This window comes from Pelophylax lessonae, assembly GCF_965119305.1.
Source record: "Pelophylax lessonae genome assembly, chromosome: 11".
NCBI lineage: Eukaryota > Metazoa > Chordata > Amphibia > Anura > Ranidae > Pelophylax > Pelophylax lessonae.
Window position 1 is genome coordinate 151,471,472 of NC_138778.1, and position 17,434 is coordinate 151,488,905.

Sequence of the window (17,434 nt, forward strand, 5' to 3'; positions counted from 1 at the left end):
CCTCTTTTTTGTATGTAAAATCTACTCCCATACCAAAAGTAGTTATGGGAGAGGCAGTAGCATAAAACCCGGCCTAGGAACCTCTTCTGAGCACCTGGGATGTCATCTCTTTGTGCAAGGGCCCAATTTAGGGCTAACTGAGCATCGTCATGCTGTATAATAGTATACAGTGACGATACGTCAGCTGTCACCAAGTAGACTTCCTCAGCACCCAAATTGTTGATGTCTTTAAGTGCCAAGAGAAAATCTTTAGTGTCTTTCAAATATGATTTGGTTTGAATGACACTATCCTGGAGGAAGGTGTCCAAGTATTCCCCCACTCTTGACGTGACAGAATTGATGCTATTTACAATCGGACGCGCTGGTGGATTTACCTGGTCCTTATCGACTTTTGGAAGGGTGTATATAGTGGGTATACGATTGAAGCTAGGCTTCAAGTACCTCTTTTCCTTTTTGGATAATATACGATTATAATATCCAAAATCCACCAGGTCGTCCAATTCCCTACGTATTATACATAAATGTGATACTTCCTTGTCCTGGACCTTGAGGCTTGTTTACATAAGCCGCTCCGCCTTTCTCCCGCTCTACCGACGATCGGCGAGTGACCGGTGGACATCGGGTCCGCCGGTCACACGCCCGCACTCCTCTGTGAACGAGCCGAGGCGGGCGCGCTCCTCAGCGGGCGCGCGCTCGCCAGCTATTGGCTCAAAACCCGGTGACAGGCTAGCGACGTAGATCTACGTCACTCTGCCTGGCCGGGGTTGACTGCCGCAGTAAATATACTGTGCGCAGTCGGCAACCGGTTAAAGTAACGCAGTGCCGAATTGCAAAAAGTGGCCTGGTCATTAAGGGGGTTAAATACATTTTTAGTCAATTCATTTGTATCTAAGTCTAGTGTTCTATACCTCTGTGGATTCCAAATATTAATATTCAAAAGTGCTTTACTAAGTGTATTCTCTATCTTCACCCACCTTTTATCACTTTTAATCTTAGTCCATTCAACCATTCGTGCTAATGATACTGCTTCATAATATCTTTTAAAATCTGGTGCGTGCATTTTCCCTTAACTTAATACTGAGTATTGAATTCTCGGTTTCTTATTTTGCCAAATGAACCTTGAGATCATCAATTTTAATGTTCTAGAGTACAGTATGTCTGAACAATTGTTATTGGCAGCATCTGGAATTTGTACAGAATTTTGGGTAACATTACCATCTTTACCATAATTATTCATCCGATCCAAGAGATAGGTCTGTCGACTTATTTATTTATTTATTTGTTTTTGAGTATTTTTTGAGGTTATATCAAATAATAACAAACAGGAAAAAATCATAACAATAACAGAGGGAAACAAAATCATAAAACAGTGACATTATGGCTAGTAGTACAAAGGTGCAGTTATGCAACCTAACTTTGAGCCTGTAAAGTTGAACCATTACAACATTAAGCAAACCATATATACGAGTGGTGCTAATGCTTATACTGTATAATGGGGTCACCGATGGCCATTCTCTAATAGGGCCACCACCGACCCACCTAAACACCCCAAATGGGTGCAAACTGTGTCCAGGCAGGGGGCGGGCCCTCCAAAAGCCAAACATCAGCGGGCCTTCATATATTAGAATGACATGTATGTAGTTCTACAAGATGTTATATGTGACACTAGCAGAGGATATATGAAAGGGAAAGTAAAAGGAATACGCTTTGGTGGTAAAACAAAGCAGGCTAGTTGGGCTTGAAGCCAGGAGTGGCATTAGGATGCATCAACCAGTGAGCCCATCGTTTGCTAAAGGTAGGCATTCTATGATCTTTAATGGCTAGTAATCTCTCAAAATGACATTGTGTGTTTACCCGTAAAGTAAGTTCCTGAATTTTTGGTGGCTCAGGTGATTTCTAATAGTGAGTGATGGACAGTCTAGCAGCGAACAAGATGTGTAGTACTACAGTCTGGTACTTAGGAGGAATCAGGTCTATTCCCAAGTTCAAAAGTGCTAGGGCAGGCCGGACAGAGAGGGTCGTGCTCAGGATGTCTCCAATCAAGTCCTCCGCTTCTTTCCAAAACGGTTGAATAAAGGTGCAATCCCAAAGGATGTGGCACAATGTTCCTACCTTATTGCACCGTCTCCAGCACAATGCACTGGAGGAGGGATAGATTGTAGACAGCTTATGGGGCGTTAAGTACCATAAATGGTATATTTTCAGAAATTGTTCCCAATGATCAACACATTTAGACAGTTCATACTGTCGGCTTATTTTTCTGTTTTAATCTCATTTAATAGTGGAATAAAGTTTGCTTGGTATATTTTCCCCAATGATGGGGTTCATTTTATCCCCAGATATTTTAGGTCTGCTTTTCCCCATGTGAAAGGAAATTCATTCCGTAGGGCTTGATCTTCTTTTTTACTGGCTTTTTTTTTTCAGGCTTATGTTTATTTTTAATTCTCTTATTAATCTTGGTAATGTTATTCTGGATTTGGTTACATAAAACGGAAAACATTATCGGCATATGCCACAATTTTATGTTCTTCATTTCCAATCCTCACCCCTCCTATATCTGTGCAGCCCCTTATTGTTGCACATAATGGTTCCAGAAAGAACACAAACAGGAGGGCCCAGAGTGGACATCCCTGTCTTGTTCCATTGAACATTTCAAAGGGCGGTGATAAGTTTCCCTTAACTTTCACAGAAGCCATAGGGTGGTTATATAGTGCTTTTATCCATCTTATCATCCTGGAACCAATCCCTAGGTTCTCCACTGTATCCATCATAAATCCCCAGTCTACCCTATCAAATGCCTTTTCGGCATCTATTGACAGGAATAGTCCTGGTGATTTTTCAGTTTTCAATTTGTGCAATAGGAGTATTGTTCTTATCCCATTATTTTTCCATCCCTCCCTGGGAGGAATCCAGTCTTATCTGTATGGACCCATTCCGGGATCAGCTCATTTAACCACTTGCCGACCGCCCCACGCAGATTTACTGTGGCAGGGTGGCTCGGCTGCGCATAATCACGTAGATCTACGTGATTATGTGCATGTGGTCTCAGCGGCGAGATTAAACACAGCGGGAGCCAGACCGCGGGAGGAGCGGGCGCGATCGCCGCCAGCCTCCCGCAATCTTCAGGGAAACTGACAAGAGAGCCGACTGCCTATGTAAACAAGGCAGACAGCTCTGCTGTCAGACAGGCACAATGAGATTGTGTGTCTCAGCTAAGCTGAAACACCGATCTCTGTGTGCCTGTCACAGAGCCTTCCCCCCCACAGTTAGCAAGCACAATTTAGGAGCACACTTAACCCCTTGATCACCCCCAGTATTAACCCCTTCCCTGCCAGTGTCATTTATACAGTACCAGTGCAGTGCATATTATTTAGCACTGATCACTGTATTGGTGTCACTGGTCCCCAAAAAGTGTCACTTAGTGTCAGATTTGTCCGCTGCAATGTCGCAGTCCCGCTAAAAATAGCTGAGCGCCGCCATTACTAAAAAAAAAACAAAAATAAATATAAAGTGCAAAAATCTATCCCATAGTTTGTAAACACTATACCTTTTGCACATACCAATTATTATACGCTTTTCGGGATTTTTTTTACCAAAAATATGTAGCAGAATACAAATTAGCCGAAACTAATAAAAAAATTAGATTTTTAAATTTTTATATTGGTAATTTTTTATAGCGGAAAGAAAAAAATATTATTATTTTTTTTCAAAATTGTCGCTCTTTTTTGTTTATAGTGCAAAATTTCAAAACCACAGAGGTGATCAAATACCACCAAAAAAAAGCTGTATTTGTGGGGGAAAAAAAGGACATCAATTGTATTTGGGTACAGCGTCGAACGACTGCGCAATTGTTAAATTAAAGCAACGCAGTGCCGAATCGCAAAAAATGACCTGGTCATTAGGGGGTCAAACCTTTTGGGGCCGAAGTGGTTGATCTATTGGCTAAGATCTTTGCATATAGCTTTGTATCAACGTTCAAGAAAGCAATTGGCCTATAACTGGAGCACAGAGTTGCATATTTTCCTTCTTTGGGTATAACTGTGACGTAAGCCTGCAATGATTCATTCCTCATTCCTTTACCTTCCCCCAGCCCATTCTAAAGCTGGATGCACACTATACAATTTTCATTAGATTTTTTCTTTAGATTTACCAAAACTATATAATATGGGGTCAAACTTAAACACTTTATTTTTGTATGCAATCATGCAGGCCCTTGTACTACATAGTTGAAGGTAAATCTAAAGGAAATCTAACAACAAAAGTTTTATAGTGTGTATTCAGCTATTGATCTGCAGAGTTTTGGAAAACTTTTTATAGGATCGGATCGTTAGCACAATCGGGTCCTGGACTCTTCCCTAATGCTGTATTATATAATGCTATATTAATCTCTTCATTTGTAATCTGGTCTTCTAAGACTTGTGCTCTATCCTTTGATATCTTAGGGAGATATGCTTCCTTTAGATATTTTAGTTTTTTATGCTTCCTTATATGCTCACTCTCTTGAGTCCCTTCTTGCCTTACTGTGTATAGGGCACTATAATAGCTATGAAAGACCCTGGTTATTTCAGTTGTTGTATATACTGTCTCTCCTTTTACATTTTTGATTTTCCCTATGAAGTTAATCGCCTTTTTCTTATTTAGGATTCTTGCTCTGTGTTTCCCTGGTTTATTCCCCATTTATACCTCTCTGTAGCTGCTCTATTGAAGACCTGTCTTGTTTCCTGTTCCATTACCTCTTTTAACTTATCCATATTTAATACCAGAGCACGCCGTATCTTTTTATCCACTTTCTTTTTATGTTGTTGTTCTAACTTGTAGCTTTCTGTTATTACCTTTCCATATTCCTTATCCTTTTTTTCTTCCTTGCCCCTATAGAAATCAGTGTGCCCCTAATATAAGCTTTATGAGCTTCCCAGATTGTTGCCTCTGTTACTTCTGTGGTTTTGTTTAGTTGAAAATATTGTTCTTCCTGATGGGGAGAGAAGAAAGTACTACATCCTTGGGGATGAACAAGGAGATATGGGTCAAGGACCAGGGTCTAGATGGAGGTTTTTACCCCCCCTGGCTTGGCCCATCCCCTTCATACCCCTCTTCTCCTGCAACCCGACAATCCCCGCTTCTTCTCTCTTCTTCCCTCTCGCCATACCTCCCCTCAACCCTTCCCTCTCCACCCCCCCCCTTGTTTTTTCTTCTAGTTCTCCTCCCCACCAGGCTGGCTAGCTGGACTGCCATACTGGATATGAGTATTGATTTTAAACCTCTTCTGGCAACACACATCCCCTGTCAAACTCCTACCCCCCTTTTCTTTATCAACATATTTCCATTCTACTTCATGTGTCCCGAGAAGCCAGCTCAACAAGCTCCCAATTGACTCCAATATACGCCTGCCGTCTGTATAGACGTGGGACTTTCTAGCCTACGAAATTACAAATATATACTAAACATACCTAATTCGCCAACATCTGTGACTTTCTACTATTTGGCCTTTTGTTAACCTGTATTTCAATTATACCATTCGACCACTGTTCTGGTCATGTAATGTTAAATGATAACAGGCTGATGGGCCCATTTGAAAATGTTTATGCCACTGTTTGTATTTCTCTGAATTTTCACAATAAAATATTATGTTCTATTTATTTTTTTATTTTATCTAACACCTCTTTTTCTCATAATAAATCTTTATTCAATCTCCAATTACTCCTCCTTTCTTAATTCTTTTTTGGGTTCAGCTTCATTGTAAATAGGGCATGGTCTGATGTTGACATAATTTCTATTGATGTTTTCCCAACTGATTTCAGCCATCTGTGCTCCACCATTATGTGTACGTCCCAAGCACTGGGGAATAGTAGGTATAGTCCCTCATCCCAGGGTGTCAAACTCTCCACACATCTACTAGTTGGCATTGGACAGTTTCTTTTTTACCATTCCAAGCTGATATTCTCTAATCCCCATTGCATGTGACATGCTGCCCACCGCTGGGTTCATACACAAGTTTAAGTCTCCTGCCAGAATACGAATGCTGCTTTTATAGTCCATCAATTTTCCCAAGACTTCTCTCAGATAGCCTGTCGGGTTCCTATCTGGGCAGTATATATTTGCTAAGGCACATTCCATGTCCTGTAATTCCCCCCTTAGGAATATATACTGACCTTCAGGATCTACCTTTCCATCCTTTAGAGAAAACTTCACTTCTCTGGCCATTCCGATTGCCACTATTTTATGTCTATTTACAGGGCTATTTAAACCTTACATTATATAAGAATTTAAATTCTGTCATACTTTCTCTCTCTCCCCCTGCTCCTTTCCCCCCTTATCGTCCGCTTCCCACCTAAGGTGGGCTGCAGGTGCCGAATGGGATTTCATCACTCAGGGAGGGAGATCCGACCAAAGTCAAGAAAGAAGGTATGAGACCATCCGCTCTTGCTTCTGCACTATGTCCCTACTGCAGCTCCCTGCACAGCTTTGAAATATGTCAGTTTTGGCGCATGCACAGGTTTTCCATAGAACAATAACAGGAGTTACTGTGTCTGCTAGAACCTCTGACATTGGATCCAAGAAGGTGGCACCCAGCACAGTACAGCATATTGTCTTCAGAACTTTCCTGGGAAAAACACGTAGAACTAGCAGGCAGAGTAGGAGGAATAATTTCATAACCAAATTTTAACATCAGCAATTGTACTACAAGGTACCCTATCCTACCACCACATCCCCTCACCTCCCAAGCGCCGCTAGTACTTGCACTGTCAAAGTAGTGTCACACCAGCTAGCTATATATATTTTTAGTTAACCACTTCTGGACCAAAAGAATTTACCCCCTTAACCGGTTGCCGACTGCGCACAGTATATTTACTGCGGCAGTCAGCCCCGGCCAGGCAGAGTGACGTAGGTTTACGTCGCTCGCCTGTCACCGGGTTTTGAGCTGAGGCGCGCACCCGCCTCGGCTCGTTCACAGAGGAGTCCGGGCGTGTGACCCGATGTCCGCCGCTCACACTATGATCGTCGGTAGAGCGGGAGAAAGGCGGACGGCTTATGTAAACAAGCCGCCTGTCATTCTCCCCTGTGTAAAAATGGAGATCAGACGGTTCTACTATGTAGAACCGTTGATCTCTGTTTTTACAATAGGAGACCTGTCCCACTACAGTTAGAAACACACCCCTAGGACACACTTAACCCCTCCCTCTGCAATACAGTTAACTCCTTCCCTGCCAGTGTCATTTTTACAGTAACCGTGCATATGTATAGCACTGATTACTGCAGTAATGTCACTGGTACCCCCAAAAGTGTCAAAAATGTCAGTCAAGGGTCCGATCTGTCCGCCGCAATGTCGCAGTACCGCAAAAAAATCGCAGATCGCCGCCATTACTCGTTAAAAAAAAAAACACCAAAAATGACAAAAATCTTTCCCTTTGTTAGTAAACGCGATAACTTTTGCGCAAACCAATCAAAATACGCTTTTTGCGATTTTTTTTTTTACCAAACATATGTAGCATAAAACAAATTGGCCGAAAATGTTAAAAAATTTTGATTTTTACATTTTTTTGGGGGGAATTTCATATAAAAAAAAGTGAAAAATATTGTTATTTTTGCAAAATTGACGCTCTTTTTTTGTTTATAGCGCATGATCAAAAAAATCGCACAGGTAATCAAATACCACCAAAAGAAAGCTCTGTTTGTGGGAAAAAAGCACGTGAAATTCGTTTAGGTACAGCGTCGCACGACCGCGCAATTGTCTGTTAAAGTCACGCAGTAAAAAATCGCAAAAAACCCCCTGGTCAGGAAGGGGATAAAATCTTCCGGGGCTTAAGTGGTTAATGACCAGGCCATTTTTTTGCGATATGGCACTGTATTACTTTAACAATTGCACAGTCGTGCGATACTGTATCCAAATAAATTTGACGTCCTTTTTTTCCCACAAATCAAGCTTTCTTTTGGTGGTATTTGATCACCTGTGCGATTTTTATTTTTTGCGCTATAAACAAAAAAAGAGCGACAATTCTGAAAAAAAAACAATATTTCTTACTTTCTGCTATATAACATTCCCAATAAAAAAAAATTAAAAAATCAAATTTTTGTCATTATTTTTGCCAATTTGTATTCTGCTACATATTTTTGGTAAAAAAAATCCCAATAAGTGTATATTAATCGGTTTGCGCAACAGTTATCGCGTCTACAAACTAGGGAAAGATTTTTGTCATTTTTGTTTAGTTATTTTTTATTTCTTACTAGTAATGGCAGCAATCAGCGATTTTTAGCGGGACTGCGACATTGCGGCGGACAGATCGGACACCTAACTGACATTTTTGACACTTTTTGGGGGGGACCAGTGACATTACTACAGTAATCAATGCTAAAAATATGCACTGTTACTGTACTAATGATACTGGCAGGGTAGGGGTTAACGCCAGGGGCGATCAAAGGGTTAAATGTGTCCCTAGGGGGTGCTTTCTAACTGTGGGGGGATGGGCTTGCTGGATGAACACAGGGACCTGTGTTCCTAAATAGGAGGAACACTGTGTTTTTTACTGACAGATTAGCGGTCTGCCGTGTTTACAACAGGAGCAATCTTGGGTGCCCGAAAGCAATCGCGCCCGCGAACCCCCTGATCAGCTTCCCCTGTGGCGAATGGGCATGCGTGTGTGCCCTGCTAGCGGTCCCGCGAATCAACGTACGGGTACATCCTTTCACGGAACAGAGCCAACCTGCTGCCGTAAAACTATGGCGGCTTGTTGGCAAGTGGTTAATGTAGATCTAAATCTATTTACCATAATCTAATATATACTTGTTTAGGCCATCCTGTCTGTATCTACCAATGAGAGGCAGCCTAAAAAAGAATAAGCTAAATATTTACCTGTTCGGTGGGTGGAGAGGGTAACCTTCCCTTGTTTCAAGAGCTATCCAAAGCGTATGGTTTGTTGAATAGACTGCCTGCGTCCAGGGCTGATCACTCGCATGTGATTTCGGCATGAGGGATTATGTAAGAGTGGCTGCGATAAATTGTCGGAGCCCGCAGCCTCCCATTGCTTTCAATGGGGCTCCCTCCCATGGCTTATCACAGGAACCCCCACTGGGGTTCTCGCATCTAATCAGAGAGTGGGTGCATTTGTGACTGCACCCTTAGGCCTCACTCACTTAAAGTGGTAGTATCCCCGTACATAAAAAAAAAAACCTGCAGGATAATGGCATAATGTGCTAGTATGCATCGCTGGCTAAAGCTGGCTACAATATTTTTTGTTCAATTTCCTTTAGATTTACCTTCAACTCTGTAGTGCAAGGGTCTGATTGCATACAATTTGAAAGTGTTTACGTTTAACCTCATATTAAATGGTTTTGGTAAATCTAAAGGAAAATTATACAAGAAAATTGTATATACAATTGTATTATACAGGAAAATGACACTTGCAAATAGTCTGCAAGTGTCATTGAGTAAATACAATGTTACAATCTATTCTTTTATTATATTTACTGTTTCATTCATATGTACTGTAGATCAAAAGTGTGACCTTGATGTGAATATAATGTAAATCAAAATGAATCTGTGCTACCTACCCACCTGTATTATTATTGCAGCCAACACCTTTAGGTTTATAACCTACAACCTCACAGGTTCTCCTGGCGAAGTCTTTGTGATGCAATGCTTATGACAATCCTGTGGGTAATGTTATCATTATCTGGGGTTTAGGAAGCAGTCCATGTGTAGGAGACATTCCTGAAGCTGAGGCTTTATTTTCTATACTGGCAAGGTGGTGCCCCCCAAGATGCACTCTTAAAGTGTAACAGTAGCCAGAAAATGTTTTCTTGACAGATCACTTCAGGCTGGTCTCTTTTGCAGGCATAGCTATGTAAAACATTAAAAATAAGTGGCTATAATGTTTAAAATCCAGTAATACACTGTCTCACCCTGCTCTGCACATTCTCCGTTGCTCTCTATTTTTCGGCACTGTGCCAAAAATGTAAAGACCGATCTGCTGACAGCCTAAACTTTTACTGCGTCTCAGGGGCTCTGGGCTTCAGCAAAATGGCAGCCTCAGGCAAGAAAAAGCAGGAACAAGGCTAGAAACAGTTTACAGCACACACTCGTTTTAGTAGCACAATTGTTAATGTGGAACATTTCTTTTTATCATGTTGTTATGGGTTAAGTTCTGTGTTAAAGCAATATTAAAGCCTTGGTCTTTTAAAAATAACAAACATGTTATTCATACCTGCTTTGTAATGGTTTTGCACAGAGCAGCCCGATCCTCCTCTTTTTGAGTCCAAAGCCGACGCTTCCGGGGTCCTCCTTCCTACTGAGTGCCCCCACAGCAAGCAGCTTACTCTGGAGACACCCAAGCAGGCGCGTTCCTGACCCGTGGGTCTGTGTGTTAATTTACACACAGAGCCTTGGCTCGGCCACACCCCCTCCTCTCGATTGGCTCACTGGTTGTGATTGACAGCAGCAGGAGCCAATGGCTCTCGCTGCTGCTAAAAGTCATTTAGGAGAGGGAGTCCCCAGAGAGGCAAGGCTCTCGTGGGGCTGCTGCATACAGAAGGTTTTTTACCTTCATGCAAAGAATGCATGAAGGTAAAAATCTTGTGCCTTTACAACCCTGGCCACAGACAGAGTCACTCCAGAGTCCAGTCCACACCATTCCCCCCCAACCCCCCCCCCGCACGGGCGCCAGTTCACTTACTTTGTTCCTCCGGGCTGACAGGCAGCAATGGCTTTCCCCTCAGTCTCCTCCATGTCCCCTCTCGGCGCCCATCTCCTCCCTCTTCCTCCACCAATAGGATGCCTTCTCCTTTGGCCAATTGGGAAATAGGTCTCAGAACCCGCTTCCATAGTTGCCAACATTTAAAAAAAATTCCAGGGACACTTTGCAGCACAACTATCAATTACCACACCCACTTCCATGAAGCTCCGCCCACTCTGCATAATTAATTTCGCCTACTTATCAGATTATAGAGTCTACTCAATATAGAGAGAATTACAGGAAATTAAAAAGGGAATTTCAAATTTAAGGCCACAGTAGCAGAGTTGGAATAAGTCTCCCATTCAGCTGCACTACTTCTGCGTAACATTTATGGGCAGCCCAATTAACAGGCACTTCCAGGTACAATGTAAATTACCTGGGACTGGCTCCTATTTGCAGGGACTGTCCCAGGAAAAAAGGGACAGTTGGCAAGTATGTGCTTCCTGATTGGCTGGGAGGAGAATCAGTGTGAAAAAAGCAAACATTCATTCGTTATTGTCACACAACTGGGTGGGCTCAGGGCGCAGTGCTCTGCGCCCCCTGAGCCCACCCTTTTTTGAAGCCTATTAGAGCCTCTGGCTCTAATGACGTGCTTAAAAAAAAAAAAAAACCCTCATTGGAATGCATGCATCCGGCGCCCTGTATGTAGATTAGGGGGCTGGACGCATGGATAGGGGGGGAGGCGCCCCTGCGTCCCTAATGGACAGACCCCCACTGCTTTTGGAGCACTTTTATATATACAGTAGTTTATTTTCATATTTTTATATGTATTTATTTTCCTTTTATTGTGTTATTGAATTAGTATATTATTTTCATATTTGCACATTTTCTATAGTCATATTATTGGATTGTTTGTTTATAGTGATTTAGTATTTTAAAATAAGAGGGCTGGTCTTGATGCATGTATGTTGATTAGAAAAAAAATTGAGATTATATACCTATATTTAGCACTGCACTATTTCAGTTTCAAATTTGATCTGCATATGACATCAGTCAGAAAACCTTACAAGTAAAAATATATTCCTATTTAAAGCCCAACTCCGAGCAAATTAGAAATGAATATTTGTAGTGGAGCTGTTCCCACCGCAAGGGTTAATTGTTTTGTCTGGGGGAGAGGAAAAATGTTTCCTTACCTGATTCTCTGGTCCCCCGGTCGGTGGCGCTCCCCATGATCCGGTGGGGAACTGTCCCTTGGCATCCTCACATCTAGAGCAGGGCTAAGGTCCCTGCGATGGTCTTAATGATGTCAGAACCCTAGACTGGTTGAGCATGGGGGTACAGCTGCTGCGGGGATCTGCAGGTAGGAGCGAAGGATCGGGTAAGTAAATTTCCTTTTTTTGGTTCTCTTTGTTCTCTTTGACAAAAATGAGCAATTACCTCTTGTAGGTAATGCTTATTTTTTATTTATTTTTTTTACAGTTATTTTTTAAATTCAACAGCAGACATATATCTCCTCTATCTCATCTCCGATGGGGGTTAAACATGTCACATCTGGTTCCATAGCCTGCGAATTTCAATCATGTTGCTAAAAACTTTACAACTTACCTTTATCCTCTTCCACCGCTGCACTATCCAGACAATCTGCCATCGAGGTGTTCCTCCCTGCATCTGGCCTCCCGCAATTGTCGGCTGAGGACCGAGAATCTCTTGAAGACCCCTTCTCTGATGTGGAGCTGCATGCAGCTAACACGTCAGCCAAAATAAGGAAATCTCCTGGACCCGATGGCTTGACGTTTTCCTACTATAAAATACTTAAAGATGGTCTCACGCCCTATTTTGTCCGGGCCTTTAACTCTGTAATGGAGGGTATGTCCCTCCTGCCAGACTCACTTCGGGCGCTTATTACGGTGCTCTCCAATCAAGGTAAGGATCTTTCCCAGTGTAGTAGTTACTTGCCATAGCCCTTGCAAACAGACTGCTCCCTTTTATGGCCTTGATCGTTCTTGCTGATCAAATAGGTTTTATTCCTCAATGCGAAACAAGCAATAACACCACTAGAGTCATTGACCTCATTCATCTGGCCAGGTCGAGGGCCTCCCCAATTAGACTCTTGTCCACCAACACAGGGAAGGCCTTCAACCAGGTCGATTGGCAATTTCTTCGGTCAACTTTATCCTATATTGGCTTGGAGCTCCATATGCTTAGTTGGAAGCTCTTTATCCCAACCCGCAAGCAGCAGTACAAATCAATGAGACACGATCCGACTATTTTTTTCTGTCAAACTGCACTGGGTAGGGGTGACCACTGTCTCCCTTGATGTTTGTAATAACCCTGGAGCCGTTGTTATGCAAAATCCAGGCAAGGCAAACATTCAAGGGCCCCTGAACAAGTCAGGCCACCGTAAGTTCCTGGCCTATGCAGACTACAATCCTGAGGTGACTCTACCTAATCTGATGTCCCTTTTTATCAATATGGGGCTCTATCCAATTACAAGATTAACTACTCCCAAATCAGAATTCATCAACGTTTCATTACCAGCCGATCGAGTCGCCAGATTCAAACGAGCATTCCCTTTCTCATGGATGGCCTAGAGTCTTAAATACCTAGGAGTTCAGCTCACTTTCCATTAAGATCAATTTTTTTGAGACCAACTACCACGCCCTCTTGACTAAGATACGCATGTATCTACAGAAATGGAGGACCCTAAATCTAACCTGGTTTGGGTGATGTAATGCCTTCACGATGACTGCTACCTCAGATCTTGTATCTGATTCAGAGTCTCCCAATCTGTATCCCTTATATATTCTTCACCCAACTGCAGGCGCTGCTACTTAAATTTATTTGGGGAGACAGACAACCCCGGGTTCGTATTTTGCTCTTATCCCTCTATAAACTGCAGCATGTTGTAGGATTACCCGATAACTTGTAGTATTACAAAGCTCTTCATTTAGCCCGCATGGTCAGTTGGTGTACACAGGTGCAGACTAAAATTTGGGTTATGGTTGAGTAGGAACACTCTCCAGTTCCCTTGTCTTGTCTTCCTTGGCATTCTGTGCCACATTCGTCGTCTCTTCTAGCACTCCCAACTTTTGGAGCCACGCTCAAGTTGACCTCCTCTACATTTAATCTCTGGCCATCTTGCCTCACCTTTCTCCCATGCTCCCGATACTGAGGGAATTAGTAGTTGTGTCGGTGGAACACTAACAGACACCTGGACCATCTCCTTGAGGCAGGCAAATTACGTCGTCTTAATTTAGTCCCGTCCATTTGCTGTCCCTCCCAGGCGGAAATGCAGCATTCTCTGGATCCGCCCATGGACACCTGGTTGGCCTATCAGATGTACCACTATTTAAAATCCACTATCGCCAAACAGGGAGAATTGAGGAATACCACTCCATTTAAAGACCTATGCTTGGATACGGCTTGCGCTCCACATCTTGTGTCTGAGCTATATAAACTGCTAGTCCCCCCTCCTGAAGGTTTTGTTCCATATATACCTAGGTGGTAGGAGGACCTTCACATGACCTTCTCCCCAGCCCAGGTGGAAAGGGCAATCTGATTTGCACATAAATCCTTCATTGCTGACAAGTTTTAGGAGCAGAGCTTCAAGATCCTTTTCCACTGGTATAGGGTTCCCTCGATCCTGCATAAGATCTTTCTGAATATGTCCAGGCTCTGCTAGAGATGCCGCCTAGAGGACCTATTTACACATTTTCTGGGGATGATGAAGAATTCGCCCTTTTTTCGGACCACATACGTCAGGTGGTGCTCCAACTCATCATAAATAATTGCTAGTGTGTGTAAGGCATAAATGTGTCTCAGTCCCTATTAATACACTGAAATATAGAACAAGGGTGCCCAAGGGGCTTTAAAAGACACAAAACGTTAATAAAAAACACAATTTTATTCAAAAGCAATATCTTAAAACTTTCCCATTTAAAATGTTAAAACGTTTCAAGATAGATACACCTAAAATATAGATATTTGCATGAATTACAATATGACTGGTAGTCCATAGAAAAGATACTTGTGTATTGGATCTCGATGCATTTCGCCAGGCAGCACTCGCTTCCTCAGGATAAATATTAAATATCTAAAAGGAAAGACCAGGTCATTGGAAAAGAAAAGAAAAAAAAACACGCTTGTTTAGGTGGAAAAGCAAAAAATATAGTTCAAACAAAATATCCAAAATCATTCTGTACTAAATTGGAACTTTCATGGTGCAATTAGTTGCATGACCCACACAAATGTGAAGACAAGGACAAGCAGAAAAAGAGATGTCCAGTGGTCCACACTGTCCCCTCTGGGGACAGTAAAAGGGGGAAATAGGAATTAAGCCAATCCCTGAAGCATCCTAGATGTCTCATGGGAATGGGGCGATAGTGACTCTAAAAACTGGGGAAAGAAAAGACTCCATAAAAAAGGCACTACAGCCAAAGGAGTAGTAGAAACATAGAAATCCCAGAGTGCACATCCTGAAAAAATGAAAGTGAGAAGAAGTGACATAAAGTAGTAAAAATTTTTAAAGTAGTAAAAACGGTGTGTCATGTAAAAGTTGTACATACCTCCCAGAGTATAAAAATGTGCGTTACCCAGTAGACAAATATCCAATGACCATGGTGTCAGTCCCATAAGGTCCGCAGGCCAAATAGCCCGATTCTCGGCCAAGCCCCACCCCTTCCAGCATAACAATGGCAGAAAAATCCCACTGTGCCTCTCCTCAAAATAGGAGGTGGCTGCAAGGTCACCTCCATGATGGCGTGACCGATGTGCTGGTGGCGCATGATCTGATACGTCATCGTGTCGCATCACATGGGCATGTGCAAAGTCCCTGTACAAGTGGGGACAAGGTGTGACGCCAAACCCACCCGCCCCCCATCACGGAAGGAGGTATAGGAATCAAGAGCTACCTGGGTACACCCAGACAAAATAGAAAAGGGGACAAACCAGTGATGTAATAAAAAAAACAAAACAAAACCGTGGTACAAACCAAAAGCAAACCCCAGGGGATGACTAAAGACCTAACGGGATTGCAACTCCCAGATGTCAGACTGTAGGGGGACCAAGGGGGGAAAAAAGATGAAAACGTAGTTATTGTAAAATAAATTATACAGTATCCAACAACATAGTTTCTGATTTTATAACATAGTTATGCAAAGTAAATATCCATAAAAGAAAAAATCATACATAAATTTACACAGGTAAGAATGCTTGAATGATGTGGAGTCATTCAGTCCAGGGAGAGGTAGCCCTGAACAAATTAATCTACCTCATTTCTCTCTGCAGGGTTCTCCTATCCCAGTCTCCGCCTTGTGGGTCCTGTGGGATGTTGTGTTTTAATCCAAGGAATTTAACCCTAATGGGACAGTATGAATGATCAAGAGCTCCATGTCTCCCTATAGGGGAGAAGAGATATATGATTTCAATAGCATAAGTGTGGTTATGTATACGTCTCCAAAGCCCCCTGATAGTCTTTCCTACATAAAAAGAACCACACTCACAGGTCATAAGGTATATTATCACCTGGGTATGGCAATTAACACATTTCTTGGGAACAATTTTTTTCCAATGAAGTAAAAGATGTTCCTTTTGGTGTTCATGTATTTGCAATAAGAGCAGGTCCCACATTTGAAGGTACCTCATAATGGATTTGTTCTAATGGGTTGGGAAATGACTATGTACCAACTTGTCTTTCAACTTGTTATACAACAAAGGTTCCTGTCTGAAGACCAATGTTGGTTTGGGTGTAACAAATTTAGAAACAGTGGGATCTTGAGTTAACAGATACCAATGCTTTTGCAAAATGGATTGATTTGCACATGTTGGGAATTGAACCAGGTAATAAACCGGACCATGTTGTTTACTTTTTTGGCCTTCTTTTGAAATAATAGTGAATCCCTAGACTGGATTTTAGTCTGATTATAGGCCTTGACCAGAAATTTCTTACTATAACCCCTGGCCCATTACCTATCATGCAGAGGTTTGGCTTCAGTTTCAAAAGTATCAGTGTCACTGCAATTATACTTACAAGTCGTAAGTATTGGCCATAGGGGATTGAACATATAGTGGGGCGGGGTGCGCACTTGTAGCGTACAATATAGTATAACCCGCTGTGTGTTCCAACTCATGGGGGTAGAACTGGGTACTTGCCCATTGAGCTACTCAATAGAGTGCCATTCTCCTGGTACAAATTTTCACTTATGGTACATCTGTTGAATGCAGCCAGAGCTTGTATCCTCACCCTCTGGAAACAACCCATCACTCCGCCTAAAGTTAATGAAATTGAACTTATGGAACACCTTACAGTCGTGACACGTGGTATCCCTGGTCAACCTTTTCCTGCTCTGGAGCTGCTTTGTCCCTCTAACATAAGTCACCCATCAGGTAGTAAAGGATAAGTTCACCTTTACAAAAAAATAATAAATGCACATTTTTCTTAGGAGTCTGGTAAGCATTATACCAGATATCAGCAGATCACTGGTGCCATGCAGGTCTCCTGCAGACTGTAGTGTGAGCTGTGTAGCACCCTCCTAGGTAGGTGCTAGAGAGAGAGTATAGTTTTGGATCTTTTCTGCTTACCAGAAAGATTGCCAGGTAAATCTATATTATTCTCTGCCTATCAGAGAGAAGGATCTGCTAGTGAGTTCTGCTCAATGTGATCAGGTGCAGCTCAGTTTATCTGAAGTGTTTGACTCTGGTCCAATAGGGAGGCATGTTGGACAGTGGGAGGAAACCTGACAACTGACAGCACAGGCATTTAGTACAGC